At 40.1% G+C, this 16,823-nt stretch overlaps 1 protein-coding gene across 3 annotated transcripts in view; it reads right to left on the bottom strand.

Annotated features, from left to right (window-relative positions):
• Positions 1–16,823, bottom strand: part of NCK1 (NCK adaptor protein 1) — a 1,905,596-nt gene that overhangs the window by 942,227 nt on the left and 946,546 nt on the right. The gene's annotated exons all lie outside the window — the stretch shown is intronic.

The raw sequence follows: 16,823 nt of genomic DNA, 5'->3' as shown, positions 1-16,823 counted from the left end.
GTTGGTGCTGGGAACAAACAGATTTCTGATACCACTGTATCTTTTTTCATGTGGAGTCTTGCCAGGGATACAATCAGAATCACAGATGTCATGATACCCAAAATTCTGAGATATTCCTTCACAGTGACAGAAGTCTTGGTGGAAAACCTTAGAAATATATGTCTAGATATACATCTATTTTCCAGTGGAAGAAAACCTCTTAGATCTGAGCTGTCTAGCTGACATCCCAGGAACACAATCTTTTGTGAGGGAGTCAATAAAGACTTTTGAATGTTCTTTTGGAATCCCAGCTTGTGTAAGAGATCTCTTACCCAAGAGAGAGATTCCTGACAGTTTGAAAGAGACTCTGCAAAGATGACCAAGTCATCTAAATATGGATACCATGTAGTCTGCAATGAGCTATAACTGAAGCTAGACACTTTGTGAACACTCTTGGTGCAGTGGATTGTCCAAAGGGTAAGGCAGTGAACTACTAATGTGATCCAGATACACAAAACCTTAAGAAACATCTAAAGTATGGATGAACAGGGGTGTGATGACATGCATCTTTTAAGTCTAGTGTTACCAGGAAACCTGAAAGAAAAAGAAGAGGTAACAGGTTGTAAAGTGGCATTATTTTGAATTTGGGCAATATCACAAACAGGTTTTGGAAAGAAAGATTCAGAACTGGTCTCCAAGTATTTTCTTTCTTTGGAACTAGAAGCATATGTGAATAAAAACACTTCCCCACCATGGACTCCTTGTGATGATGAATCAGTGGAAATGAAAAGAGTCTGATCTGTGGGATGAGGAATGACGCTAAGAAAAGGAATTTCCTCTCACTGCTACCGGAAACATTGATGAGTGATTTTCAGGACTCATTTGTATGAAAGTACCTGTTGCCAAAGTGAAACATAGAGATTCAAACTTTTTGGGGGAAAAAAAGGGGCAAGGGTGGGAGGGGATCACAAGGTCTCAAATAGTCATTCAGACTTGTTGGGCTGTCCTTGGTTTTGGGACATTTGAACCTTCTTTTTGTAACCCCCTTGCCATTTCTTCTTAAACGTTGGTTTACCTGCATTTTGTTGAGACTGTTTTGGCTGCTTTTTGACAAAACTGGATGAGGTGATGGAAAATACTTGGAAAATCTGGTAAAGGAAGGCTGAAAAATATTAGATCTCCTGAATCAGTTTTCTCCTTTCATTACAATATTTGAACATATCTTCAGCAGGGGGCAAAACACTAAATCTCTATCCAAGGGTGAATTTAAAACCTCATTGTATCATCACCTGGAAGATTCAGAGAATGCAGCCATGCAAACCTCCTCAAAACTGTACCAGTGGCCATTGCCCTGGAAGACGTATCAACAGAGTCATACACACACTGTAAATAATGTGTAGTGTTCTGTGCAACAGAAGAACCTAAGCTATTTAAAGCAGATGTTTTTTCTCAGAAAAAGAAACTGCAGATTAAATACTCCTCTTATTTTCGCAATTATTCAAAATAAACTAACATATGAGCCTGCCAATTCAAATTTCTGAAAATCAAAGTTGTAGAAGCTCACACTTTTTCCCATACCCATCAATAAATTTCACTCCTTATCATGAAAAACAGGACTGGAATCAAGTATGTGCTCAGCAGTTGCGGGATCAACTAAATCTATAGCTGCTGGGTCAGGTTAGGGAATAGTGCATAAAAATTTAAAAGCATGAGAAATTTATACAGTCTATCTGCCCTTTAGGGAAAGGTGGCTATCAGGAAAATTGCAGGCAATACTATACACATCCCCTAAAGCAGACACAACAGAAAGAATGGGCGTAGGTTCTAGAAAATCCTTCTGTAAAAACTCAGTATTGTCTGAGGGACTAAGAAACCTCAGTGTTCTCCCAATGAAAATACTGGCACATTCTAGCAATGGTCTCACAGAAAAAAAAATGGGACCAACCATGTTACTGATGGCAGCAGCAGCAGCTTCCCCAGGCATTCTGACACAACAGGGAAACCTTCCCTGTTCCCTTTCCCAGTACTGACGTGGTTGCTCTCCCTTGCCACCAAGGGGGACCCCAACAGCTGCACAGGATGTGGCTAACCTCCAATCCATAGTGGGTTTAAGTGCCAGAGGAATCCAGGGTAGAGGACCAGTGGTCTGAGACTGAACAAATGGCCACAGCAGAGTGACCAACCTGCAGCTGTGGCAAACTGCTAGCCTGCTGTGGTGGCAAAGGCTGTTTGTTTACTTTTTTGTGAATGGAAGGAAGTCTGATCATCAGGTAGTCTGTTCCACTGTCAAGCTGAAAATGGTGCCTATATCACAGAGAAGACAAGCTGCAAATGCTGGTAAACACTACTAGTCTACCTTTTTTAAAAAAGGCACAGTAAAAAGCACATTAAAACTATGCCATCCCCACAAAAAGTAAAAGAAACACAATTTCTCCACAGAAAAAATGATTCCTGTTACTTTTCACAACTTTGAAAATGAGAAGAAAAATGTCTATCCATTTAAAAGTACATTACAGTCTCATGACAGTCCATTAAAACACAACACTTCTAGCTTTAAAATAACTTTTCTGAAGAAGAAAGTGATAAATCAGCAACACAAATAAGAAAATGAAGTTTTTTTTCCTCAAAGGGAACTTACCTTCCCAGCAAAGGAACAGCAAAAGTCAGCTATCAGTCCTCTAAACCCTTAGAGACTCTTCACTGGCAGTAAAGCTCTGAAGGGCTTCACCCCTAAACTACTCTTTTAGTCAGCTCAGCTCAATCTGCTCGGCAGTTTGGGTGAGTGGAAGGTGCCCTGACGCTTTGGAAGCTGGCTAGCTGTTCTATCCTTGGCAGGATATAACACATAGCTAAGGCTACAGCAGCAGTGATGAACACCTACTAGTGGTAGGCAGTGTTGTCTGCCAGCTTTCAAGTCAGTTAAGACCATTTTCAGGTCATTGTTTCTCTTTCTAAATTATGTGCTGGTAGAAATGTAAATGCTTGTTAACTGGGTGGGTCACTCCAAGGACCCTTTTCTAGCCACAACCCACAACACAGTCAAACTACAGCAACACAAATGTATATATTTATATACAGCCAATGTACAAAATTATAAATAAGTAAATCACAATGTATTAAACTTAACGATAGGAGCAGCTGGATATATTTTCTAACAGACCAACAGTAGCCAACCTAGAACAAGAAATGTAAAAATTCCTGCATGTTGGGGTACGGCAGAACAAGCCAGGTAAAGGAAGGAAGAAAACAGAAAAAAGAAGCAGAGAAGCAAACTTCATGAGAAAAATGAATTTTAGGCATTGTGCAGAAGAGAAGCAAAGAATAATCCACGACCTTGAAGAAAGGAACCGGAACTCTGCTAAAGTCCACAAGGCTGTATTTTTATTTTTATGCAAGAGGTGGTGACTGGGAATCCACCTTGGGCTACCGTGAACTATTATGGCAGTTGAGACTGAATGCAGGGAAGCCACCAGGTCTGAATGGGATGATCAGCATTAAACCGGTCCTCAAGCTTAGGAGGGCTAGGTTATAACTCTCACACTTGACCCCCTTCATACCACAGCATCCCCACACAGCATATTAAATTATTGAACATCCACGGTTATAGGATTCCGACTAATAAATCAAATTCTATATGAAATGTTATATGGATGGGCATTAAAAATATCTCACGCATATTTTATTGTATGTTTTTATCAGTGTAAAGTAATAATGAAAAAAAATTTTTTAACAACTCACTGACAATCTAAACACATCTTTAAGCATATTCTTTAACAATCTACAACCCCAATCAGACTTCAGACTTTTATGTTCTGAAACCTAGGAAACTGGCATTTTAAAGTGTTTTTTATGGTTAGTCATTTTTATTTAAGTGCATATGTTATTGCAAACATTTAATTTTTTGAGTTGATATAATGACTAACTTTTTTTTAACACCCAACTCTAAAGCACCACACCTTAGTACTAGATTTACTAATTAATTAATTGTATAATTGCCAGGCTATTTAATGGAGGTTACTGCACACTGCAATTTGTTTTCACTTGATAAAGCTCAGGATTGAAAGCCTGTGTGATTTTATCTGTGACTTTTGGAATACTTCAGAAATAAAAATACAGCCTTGTGGACTTTAGCAGAGTTCCGGTTCCTTTCTTCAAGGTCGTGGATTATTCTTTGCTTGTCTTTGGTTTTTTGTGCATTACTTCAATTGTGCAGAAGAGAGACAGTACTCCAACTGGTGTTCTATCCAGGAATGACTCCTACCTTATTCCCGTTGTTTGCTGGGCTAAGTACCAGTTCCCAGTGATGCTAAACTGTGGAAAACATGCACTGCGAACGGATAGATAGAAATAACACCTCAAATCCATACCACGGGGCGGGGTTATGCCAAAAAAGTCAGTACTGTCTGAAGAGGTATCCTGTCAGTGTTGGATTCTGAAGTACAACATGACATGACCCACTGGTGACAGTGAGCATGTCATTCCAGAGCTATCATCCTATGTACAGATGAATGCGGAATAATGTGACAGAAGTACATACTGTCCCTCTCTTAAAAAAAAAAATACTTTGGCTTATAAGATGCTCTCAGGCCTCTTACAACTGTATCTTTTCAGGACTCCCACAGGATAAATGATAGTTGAAAAAGCTCTTGGTCATACTGCCTGTGTCCTCACGGGTATATGCTTTGGGGGTACAGGGGTGGAAAACAAAATTAAATGATGAAATGAAGATGGTGAGCAGCAACTACTGCAAGGCTTGTGGAGCAAACAGCAACATGTTAAGGTGGACAAAATGACATTTAAAAAAAGACTTCCTGTGACTAAAATAATTTCAACACTGTACATTCTCTTTCACGTTCTAACAAACCAATAATATCTAAAGTTTACTTGCCACTGGTTGCTCCATACTGTTATAACAAAATCAGCTGCCACCACTGCCTTACTGCACCTTACTTCTACTGTCTGTAGGCCTCACGAAAACACAATTTTTACATAAGAACTTCACTCGTAAGAAAACAAATAAGAGTCATTGCTGAAAAGTACACATTTAACATCCTACCCACCTAGTCAGAAAAATCATTAAATAAATCACTGTGTGTGTTTCAGGCCATAAAATTGACTAAGAAGAGATATGAAGGAATACTGCAGCATACTACAGTCTACAGAAACTGAAGTGATGTGCGAAAAATACACATGCAGATGTTACTAGCAGATAAGGAGCAGCTGGAAGATGCAATGTGTTGGTTTGTTCACTTGGCAGCTAATCTTAACATGCTTATGAGTCTACAGCAAGGTCTATATCAATTCATCGAAGTCTGATTACAGTGAAGAGCTGTTCAAGGAGCTGAAATCACTGAAGAGACATTCATCGAACGTTGAGATCAGTGTACATTTTTCCCAGGGAAGGAAATGGTATATATACATATTATATATATATATATATATATATATATATATATATATATATATACACACATATATATATATATACACACACACACACACACATATATATATATATATATATATATATATGTATACACATATACACACATATGTGTGTGCGTGTGTGTATAGGGTGCAGACTCCCACTTTGGTGGGTTTGATGTACTGTGGTGTGTGTCGACTGGTCTGTTGCCCAAGTCCTTCCCTGGGAAAACCACTCGCTGATGTGAAAGTTCGATCAATGGTTGTTGGGTGATTTTGGTTCGATGAAGTCATTTGGTGTAATTAGACTTCAACAAACTGATACAGACCCCTAAAGCATACTACTTTCCACCATTTGTCCCTGTATTCCTGGAGTCCACTACCTCTAGCCTCAGAGCAAGTGCATAAAGTTCATGCCATGCACGATTACCTTGTCAGTCAAAACTGCTTCCTCATTTTAACCTCTGACCACCTCCACTCAAGCATTCCAATCTTGAAAGCGTTTTGTTTCTAGTACTGCCAATGAAAGCTGAGAAGAAGAAAGAGTACCAGAGGAGCCAGTATAAAAACATTAGAGATGCTACAGTATTTAAAGGAAAACAGAATAAATGCAAGCTACATTTTTTTGTAATGGACACATCAAGTTTAAGGTTGTTTGCATCTTCAGAAACTATGTTTTCTTATTCCAATACCAACAGAAAAAATACAGAAGCTCCTTTTGTGAATGGAGAAAAGAAAGTCTCCATGTGTGTTCCTGCTTACTTGTCTATGTATATTTATTTTTTCGTTTGTCTACAGAGGATGTTCAACTGGATATAGAGCCCCTTTTTCAATGGGGCTCGGGATAAAAGCCCCATTGCTACAATATAGCACAACATGCAATGTAAATTAATATAGGTGAATTAGACATCAGTGTGATCTTTTACAATGCAGTAATATTGAACTGGTTCACATTACATAAAAGCATACTGAATAAAAGTAGATAATCACAATGATGCAATCACAATATCAAGCTGAACTGGAATAAATGATATAAAAGCATTTGTAGTGTAACAGCTATAAACATGAACATGCATGATTAAGCATGTACATATTAGTATTAAACAAGTTATTCAGGATGCATTTTGGGTAATATATCCTTTAGAGGTAGAGTAGTTAGTAGTAAGCTACAGGCATAACAATGTTAGTTGTGGGTGTTAGTATCAAGAATGTTGGTCTAAGAGCAAAGCTGCAGCAGTAGCTGTGAGAGACTTAGATTGTTTTATTTGCAACTGAGTCTTCACTGTGCCTTAGTAGGCCCACATGTTTGGCGGGGCAATAAAAACAATGGAGAAAGTTTCTTATATTAAAAAGTTAGCCTGGTGCAGGGCAACATCATAGCTCAGAGTCCTTGAAATGGTCTTTTAGTTAATCTTTGAAAGTGGACAGGTTGTTATTGGTCTTAGTGGTACAGGTAGTAAAGTTCCAAAGTTGGGGATTGAGTTATGAGCTTTGAGCATGCATAGTAAGGCTTTGTTCAGCATAAGTTTCTGGTGGAAAGATAGGGATGGAGGATATTTTTAGGCTGGAATACTTGTTAGGTTTATGTACAAAGCTGTGAGTAGCCAACATAATGAGGTAGTTCCAGCCAGTTAAGTTTCTTGAGGGTAATGCAGTAATGTGCCCCAGAAGTGAGACTGCAGGTTTGGTTGGCATGGCGATTTTCAAAAACAGGAGAGGCATACAGCAGTGTTGATAGCAGAGAGACAGATAGAGCATTACCTCAATGAACTAAACTATTTGGTATAATGTTCCTAGTTTTTAATACATCTTTTTGGATTACTTCGTGTATATACAGATCAAGTTTTAGGTTCTCTCTACGGTAACACCCACCGCCTTATTAGGTACAGTCCTTTGAATCAGTGTGTCCACATAAGCACCCAAGTGAGTTATAGGAGTACTGAGAATCAGTTTTTTTTTTAATTTTTAAAGGATTAAGCAGACGTTGGGAGCTGTATGGCTAAATATTAATGGAAGAAAAAGACTCTTGAGTAACTATTTGAGTTTAGACAGATTGCCATATATATAGAAGAGAACTGCATCATCTGTGTACTGAATGAAGAATACATGCATGGAGGCTTTTTGGAGGTCATTTACAAAGACATTTAAATGACAAGGATCCTAAGACTGAACCTTGAGGTATGCCAACATTGACTGGAAGAAAAGAAGACAGAGCAGACTCTCACTTTACAATCTGACAGTGTCAAAAGTCTTCTACAGATCCAAGAACGTTAAGGAAATGAACATTGTTACTGTTTCTATTAAGCTACAGACAAAGTCTATGAGGGCAGCTGTGTTATGGGTTGGTCTGAATCTTTGTTGGGTAGCAGCAATTTGATATATACATCTACAGCACATCTATGTATATATATATATATATATATATATATATATATATATATATATATATACACACACACATATATATGTGTAAGTATACATGTATGTGTGTGTGTGTGTATATATATATTTATACACACATATACATATACCACACACACACACACATATGGATCTACTTTTAAATACTGAACTCTCACAATAAAGAAGACAAAAATATCAAGACCAGAATGCCAAACAGTGAAATGCCTGAATGTTTACAATACTGACTCACAATATATCGAAAAGCACAAATTAAGAGCAATTTATAACTTGGATCATTTGAAAAGTAAAATTACTGTAGTTCAAAATTACCTTGTTTCAGTATACTGACATGTAATTAAAAATGCGAATAGTGAGTTGTACAACGGTGTGGTTTCCCTTTAAGGATTTTTAGTACTTAAGTATTACAGTATGGCGGAGTTCACATACTATGCATGTGTTGTCTGTGTCAAAGTTAATAGAAGTTTAAACTCTAAAAACAGAAAAAAAAAGTTTTTATAATTGAACTGTATGTGTTAATACAGAAAGCAGGTTTAAAGTTATAGAATGCTGGTGTTTTGTTTAGAGATCTCTAGACAGTTCTCTTTTTCTCAACATAGTGCGATCTTGGAGTTGGCATATATCATTTGGAGGGGGTGTGGAGGGTACAGGGGACGTAGCCCCTCTGCAAAAGTGAAGGAATAAAGACTTTGTACAATGTTATTGATTTGGACTTTTCAGTATTTTGGGAGTTGGTGCTATAAACGTTCAGGCATTTGACTACTCGATATTCTGGTCTCGATATTTTCATCTTCGTTATTGCGAGAAATCGGTATTCAAGTACATACATAGAGATTTTATATATATGGTTCCACTTCATAATCTTGAAATACTGAAATATCGAATTTCAGTATCTCAAGATCATAAAGTCGAATTTTCAAAATAGCGAAACTCCATAACCGGGAATCCGGAAATCACGGTTATGGTGTTACGGTATTTGTTTCGGGATGCAGTGTGTGCAGCATGTATGGTTTAGTGTGTGGATCTGGCTGGTATGTAAGGTAACAGAGTGTTTTGATAAGAGTATTAGGTATTTGTTTGAGTGTATGTGAGTGTGCTTGGATGTTTTATGTGTAGGTTAGGGTAGGCAGGTAAAAGTATGAGTGTTTAAGTGTTGAAAGTGGTGGTGTTTGTATATTTGTAAAGTGTGTCTGCAAGGGTACTGTAGAGTGTCTAGTGGTGGGTTTGCTGTCTTTGTTTGGTGTGATCTCTCAGTTGTATATAAAAGTGGGGGGTGTGGGGGGCGCAACGTAGGTTTGTCGATTTGTGTTTGTGTGTGTTTTGTTTATTTGTTGTAGTGTGGATAGGATGGTGTGTTTGTTGTATGGTGTGTTTATGTTTGTAATTTTGTGTTAAGTGGTTTTGGGGTTTCGTAATTTCAAGCGTTCAACTTTATGGACTCGAGATACTGAAATTCGATATTTCAGTATTTCAAGATTATAAAGTGGAACCATATATATATATATATATATATATATATATATATATATATGAATACATATATATCACACACACACACACACACACACACACACACACACACACACACTTTTAAAAAATGCTACTAGATGAGCCTTTCTTGATTCTGTTATGGGACTTTCAGTGATCTTTAATGCTTGCATTCTCAAGTGCATTTAAATTTAGCTGCATTTGTCTCCATTTATAGGTTCATAGGTTCATACTAGGCTATCTGCCCTAGGGCATTTATAAGCCTAGCCAGAATGTGTTTGGCTTTCGCCACCCATTTTAAATTTATTTTGCTATGCCCTTTTTTGAGGTTAGTATACCGTGCCTCTGTCTAACAGTGACACAGAAGTGATACCCGGGTAAACCTACGATCTCCCATCCACTCATCAAGATTCCTCTTGAAGAGGAGTCAATGAGGGACTCTGCCTAACCTGGACTGGGATTTTATTCCAGAGTAAAGGGAGCCTCTGGGTTATGAATCTGTCCCTCCAGCATGTCCTATTTATTTCAGTGCTGAGGTTCAAGTCTTTCGAGCGCGTAGCTCGATGGGATTTGGATTTTCTGAGGTGCAGCATGTCCATTAATTCCGGGTTGGATATGGCTTTATACGTCAGGCACAGATCGCCTCTGAACAGGCGGTATGCCACTGAGTAGAGCTGGAGTTTCTTTAACCGGGCAGCATATGGCATCTGTTTGAGCCCTTTGATCCTCTTGGTGAGGTACTTTTGGGGTCTTTCCAGTTGCTGCAGGTGTCTGGTAAGGTACATCCCAAAAGGGGCATTGTACTCAATTATGGGCCTGATGAGGGATGAGTAAAGAGGCACGATGACCTCCCCTGATCTAGATGTGAATCCCTTCATGATTAGGTGGGCTATATAAAATGTTTTTCTATCCACTTTGGCCATGTGGTTGTCTAATGAGAGATTGCTATCAACTTGGGTCCCCAGGTCCCTAATTACTTCTTCTGTACTTAATGGATTACCACCTATGTGGTAATTTGTGGGCACTTTGTTTTTGCCAAAGGGGATGACTATACACTTTTTGGCATTTAGCTTGAGGCATGGTTCTGGCACCAGTTGTCTGTTTCTATGAGGCCCTTTTGGAGGATGCTTGTGTCGGCTGGAGAGTCGATTATGGTGCCCAGTTTGCAGTCATCTACGAACTTGGTCAGCCACAGTCCTTCCGTGTTGGCCTGTACCTCCGAGAAATATATACCGAACAAGAGAGGTCCCAGGACTGAGCCTTGTGGGACACCACTTGTAACTGGTTTGGAGTCTGACATGGCTCCAGCAATTCTAACCATGTAGGTTCTGTCCTTGAGCCAGTTTGCAATCCATCTAGTGACATAGGGGTTTATATTTAAGCTGGTGAGCTTATCTATAATGCCCCAGTGGGGTATTGTATCGAAGGCTTTTCGAGGTCCAGGTAGGCTGTGTGGACCACCTTCCCTCGTCAATGGCCTTGGTGACTGTTTCAAAGAAATCAACCAGGTTTAAGAGGCAGGATCTGCCCTTAACAAAGCCGAACTGGGTAGGATCCAGTGTCTGTAGGTCCCCAATATCTTTATTTATGAGGTCCATGATGATCCTTTCCATAGCTTTGCAGACCAAGCTAGTCAGGCTTATGGGGCGATAGTTTCCAGGATCCGTTGAGGCACCACGTTTATGGAGAGGGACCACTGTTGCTGTACGCCACTCTTTGGGCACATATCCTGTAGTAAGGCTGAGATTGAACAGTAGTTTTATGTTTGGGTTTAGCTCTTCTTGGAGTTCATGTAGGACGCAGCCCGGGACACCGTCTGGGCCCACTGATGCTGTGTTTTTTGCTTTGGAGAGGGCGGCTCTTACCTGAGCATCTGAGATGTCAGGGGGGCAGCACTCTGCTGGGATAGATATTTGCCCTTTTGGTGGGGTGGGGGGGGGAGTTTGTGCTGTACCTGTCAGCTAGGATGTTGGCAATGTCTGTGGGTTCAGTGTATTTTTTGTCATTTTGGACCAATTCTGAGCATATCTGGGAATTACCACCCAGGTTCCTAACATAACTAAAGAAAGCCTTGTGATTATCCTTAGTGTCCTGTGCAATTTTTCTCTCGAAGCTGGCCTTAGACAATTTTATAAGTGCCCGTAGTTTTTTGCTAATACTCATCAGTGATGCCTTCCCTTTTTGGGATTTTGCTCTATCATTTAGTAGCTTCCTCCTTCTATTGTATAGTTTGTTTATGGCTGGGGTCCACCAGACAGAACGTCTGCCTTTGGAGGATTGGGTCTTGGTTTTATTTGGGATCGCATGATCCATGCATTCCTGAAGGTGTTCATAGAATGCGTTTATAAAGGATTCTGCGGTCTGGGCCGTATTTTCCACAGGCCCGGGGGCTTTGAAGGATTCCACCTCGGTTTTGAGGCATGTGAAATTTGCTTTAGAGAAGTTTTTCACTGTGGTTTTCTGGGCAGGGGGTGGGGTCGGGATGTGAACATCCAGTGAGATTAGTTTATGGTCTGATCTTACCAGTGAGGAATACGCTTCTGGTCTGGAGCATAAAGTCCCCATGTTGGTGATGATCAGGTCCAGTATGTTTTCCCCTCTTGTGGGAGTGGTAACAAGTTGTTCCATAGCATTTGAGTTTATAAATTCTAGGAACCTTTGGGCTAGGGTGTTGGAGCTAGAGTAATGCTCCCAGTCTATGTTTGGGTAGTTGAAGTCGCCCAATATAATGGTGTTTGGAGAGACCTTCATATTTTCCAGTGTTCTCAGGAAGGCCGAGTGGGGTTCCTGGGTTTGGGAGGGTGGTCTGTCGCAGGCTATAAACTGGAAGGCAGTTTTACCCACTGTTAGTTGCACATGGATAGTCTCTGATGCTTCGTGCTTTGCCACCAACCTGGAGGTGTGGGTATCTTTGATGAATATCGATACTCCCCCTCCTTTTGTGGTTCGGTCCAAGTTTTGGGGCCGAAAAGCATGGTATGAGGTATAACCTGGTAGCGCTGGGGTGTTCTCGGGAGCCCTGAACCAGGTTTCTGTTACTGCACAGATATCAATGTTCTCCATGCTAAGGAGAGTTTCGAGTGCTTGCATCTTGAGGTTTAGACTTCTGGCGTTGAGTAGCATTACTCTTAGTTTCTTATCCCTTGTGATACCTATGGAGGTGGGTTTGTCTTTTGAGCCTTGCCTAAAAAAGGCACTATGGGGGTAGCAAGAGCCTTTGCCAATATCCGAAAGCCCAGAGGTGGCAGGTGCAAGCCGTCCCTAGCGAAGCATCGTGGCTTGTCGAGCATATCATCCCTAGCTGACAGGCATTGGATCCCCTTTGAATGACACCAGTACTTAAGCCAATTGTTGAAATTGATCATCTTGTCTTCATATTGTGGCATCATTCTTGGTGAGGGTAAGATGCTACTCAAGGTCAGGGTCATATCGGCCTAGGCTACATGCTCAGAGAGCTCCTTTATGTCTCTTTTTATGTAGTCCAGGGAGGTACGTCTCAGGTCATTCACACCAGCATGGACAATGACTTAGTCATATTTGTACTTACCTCTGAGTGACCTGAGTGCTTGTGTTATGTGGTGGATTCTAGCGCCAGACAGGCTGCTCACCATGACCCTCTCCTTGTTCAGCCTGGTGAGCGGGACGTCAGTGTGCCTGACGATAGAGTCACCTATTACAAGTGTATCAGATGTGTTGTTTAGTCTTAAGGGCTGTGACTGTACGGCACACTGGCTTTGTGAGATATGTGTTGCACGTGTTTTGTTTTGGGGTAGCGGTTGCTTGGGTGTCTGCTTTGGAGGTCTCTGCTGCTTAGGCAGATCTTTATTTAGAGCCTCCGAGTATGTTTTTGTGCGATTATGTGTTTGGTTTGCTGTCGTGGTAGGTCTATGTGAGACTGGAATTGTAGTGAGTGTGGTTTCCTTCTCCTCCTGACTGGTTATGCCAGTACTGAGTTGAGAGAGCTTAGCCTCCAGTTTGGCTATATGGTTGCATCTCTCACATGTGTTGGAATTTGTTGGGAGGAGGAGAGGGTTTGTCTGTGTACATGAGGCAGTTGTAACATTGCCTCAAGATTCCCAGATTCACCAGCTGGACCGGAGAGGAGATTGACAACTGACCTTTGGACATGCTAGAATAATACTGGGAATTCCTTAATAATTGAAAATAAGGGCCAGTGGGGAGTGAGGGTGTAGTGCTTTTAATTTTTAGTGCTGACTTATATAATTGCTTTAGTGAGCAAGTGCCAGGTAACTTAAGTGCAATGTGTTACAGGTAACTTAAATGCAAAAACGACAAACAGTAACTTTCTTTCAAGTGAAACAAGGAAATAAGTACAGTAAGCAATGCAGAGATCACTAGTGATCCACAGAAGCGCTGAGAAGCCGTGTATTAGGTGGAATTAGCGTTCCAGGGAAATAACAAGCATATAAACAAAGCTAGATTCAGCAGGCTTGGATCTAGTCTATGCTACAGCAAACAAGGTGTACCAATTTCAGTAAGATACAGTTCAAATGTTCAGGCACTATAAACCTTTAACCAGAAATTCCCAGCTCAAAAGGGCAGAGTCCAGCCTCTTCTCCCACAAGAGTGCAGACCACGAACCTTCTTAATGTAAAATAACTGGCCTGAAGCCCAAGTGCTTAAACCAGAACTAATACACTTTAAGAATAACAGACACTGGGCTCTCAATCAGCAGTTCTCAACTTAGAAGGATGAAAGCTACCTGTCCTGCCACCACAGTGCATGCCACAAACCTTCCTAATGTAAAACAACTGGTCTGAAGCCCAAGTGCTTAATCCAAAAGACTTAGAATGATAGCTACACTTTAATCAAGTTACTACCAAGCAGTAATAAATACAATTGAATACTTTAGAGAATGCCTGGATTAGTGCTCAAGTTGCACAAAGAAAGCTAGATCCAGCAGGCCCGAATGCAGTCTATGCCACAGCAAACAAGGCGCACCAACTTCAGTAAGAAGCAGTTCAGATATGCATGCACTATAAGCCTTTAACCAGAATTTCCCAGCTCAGAAGGGCAGAGTCCAGCCTCTCCTCCCACAAGAGTGCAGACCACAAACCCTCTTAATATAAAATAACTGTCCTGAACGCCCAAGTGCTTAAACCAAAATTAATACACTTTTAGAATAACAGACACTGAGCCCTCAATCAGCAGTTCCCAACCTAGAAGGATGTAAGCTACCTGTTCTGCCACTACAGTGCAGACCACAAACCCTCTCAGTGCAAAACAACTGGTCCGAAGCCCAAGTGTTTAAACCAAAAGGCTTAGAATGAGTTACACCAAGCAGTAATAAATACAATTGAGTACTTTTAAGATGATGCAAAAGTAAAATAAAGTAGGTAGAAACACAAGTACAGTAAAAGCAGATGAATTTTTTTTTCTGAACAAGTGCTGAGATCAAAGAAACAGATTTGAGTGCTGAAACTAGAAAACTAGCTAGTTATAAGAAAAAAAAACAAAGCTAGACGGCTTCCCTCCAACACAGAAGGGCTTGGTGGCTCAGAAGCCTACAAATAGTCTATACCACTTAACAGGAAAGGCAGGAAACAAGCTTAAATTTGTTTTTTTTTTCTGTTTCCCAGATGCTCTCTTTGTACACAGTAGGAGTGCCTGAAATCATAATATGATCTCACTGCACTCAGTTGAGTGAGCAAATTAGATGGGCCCAGAAGGAGTATCCAAACACAAACTTACAAGAGGGGCGGGCAGTTTCAAGGCCACTAAGATTAACACCAAATCAAACACAGGGTGGGTGGGAATAACTGAAGAGCAGAGTCAAAACTTCCAGTTCAGTTAATATTCCTGCAACACAGTTAAAATCAATTTAAATACTGTATTTTTTGAAAAAAAGGTGCAGATAAAGGTACTTAAATTCTCTTATACGTCCAGTTGAATACAGCAAGTTCTTAGCCGGCCAAAGCTGAGGATTTAAGCAGAAAATATTTTACACTGTACCACTTAAATAGGCAAGGACAGGAAATCAAAGAATGTGGCTACCCCCACACCTGTAATTACTAGCAAATAACAAAATTCAGCAAACACTGATTAACTTCCAGTTCAGTTAATATTCCTGCAACACAGTTAAAATCAATTTAAATACTGTATTTTTTTGAAAAAAAAGGTGCAGATAAAGGTACTTAAATTCTCTTATACATCCAGTTGAATACAGCAAGTTCTTAGCCGGCCAAAGCTGAGGTTTTTAAGCAGAAAATATTTCACACTGTACCACTTAAATAGGCAAGGACAGGAAATCAAAGAATGTGGCTACCCCCACACCTGTAATTACTAGCAAATAACAAAATTCAGCAAACACTGACTAACTTCCAGTTCAGTTAATATTCCTGCAACACAGTTAAAATCAATTTAAATACTGTATTTTTTTGAAAAAGGTGCAGATAAAGGTACTTAAATTCTCTTATACGTCCAGTTGAATACAGCAAGTTCTTAGCCGGCCAAAGCTGAGGATTTAAGCAGAAAATATTTCACACTGCACCACTTAAATAGGCAAGGACAGGAAATCAAAGAATGTGGCTACCCCACACCTGTAATTACTAGCAAATAACAAAATTCAGCAAACACTGACTAACTTCCAGTTCAGTTAATATTCCTGCAACACAGTTAAAATCAATTTAAATACTGTATTTTTTGAAAAAAAAAGGTGCAGATAAAGGTACTTAAATTCTCTTATACGTCCAGTTGAATACAGCAAGTTGTTAGCCGGCCAAAGCTGAGGTTTTTTAAGCGTACAGTTTATGCTATACATATACACTACAGTTATAAATGTTAATGCTCTAACTAGCCACTAATAGCATGCACACAAGATGCAGGATGCACAGAGAGAGGGAGAGTGTGCGTGTGTGTGTGTGTGTGAGTGTGAGTGTGTGCGTGTGCGATAAAGAGGAAGAGAGAGACACACACAGAGTCTGCATGGAAGGATATTTCCAGCAAATACTAACATTCCAATGTTCTTCAGAAATGTAACAGAGCAGTTCTTAAATGGCAACCATTACCAAAAGTAAAATATGTTCTACAGCTGTTTTGTGTTCATGAGACAGTATACAATGCATAATCCTGCTGGCTTTATTCACACTTCACTTAGACTAGGGATGCAGAATGTTTGTCATTAAGCGTCTGCCATGGAATAAATTAACCAAAACACCTGCAACCACAACATGTCTATGTTAACATTTTCTGCACAAAGTGAGAGCAAATGCAATTCTACAGTGAGTGGTAGGAAAGAAGTGGAGGCAATTGGACAGGACCTCTAAGATGGAACACGATGATGTTGTTACAAGATACAGGGTTCCTTTGCTTGGTTGACCAAACAGTCCTTCCTCTGAGGTACCACAACTGTCCTTATGCAACTTTTATGCAATACCATTAAAAGAAAACACACACTCCCTACTGGAAGTGCATGGCCCGATACCAGAAGTACTGACTTTTGAAAATTAAGTGTGATTCCAGCAAAAAACAGACAGTTCCAAAACTTTGTT

The sequence above is a fragment of the Protopterus annectens genome, chromosome 4.part1 (genome assembly GCF_019279795.1).
Source record: "Protopterus annectens isolate FY-2018-M chromosome 4.part1, PAN1.0, whole genome shotgun sequence".
NCBI classification, from domain to species: Eukaryota; Metazoa; Chordata; order Ceratodontiformes; family Protopteridae; genus Protopterus; species Protopterus annectens.
This window is presented reverse-complemented; position numbering and strand designations above follow the sequence as displayed.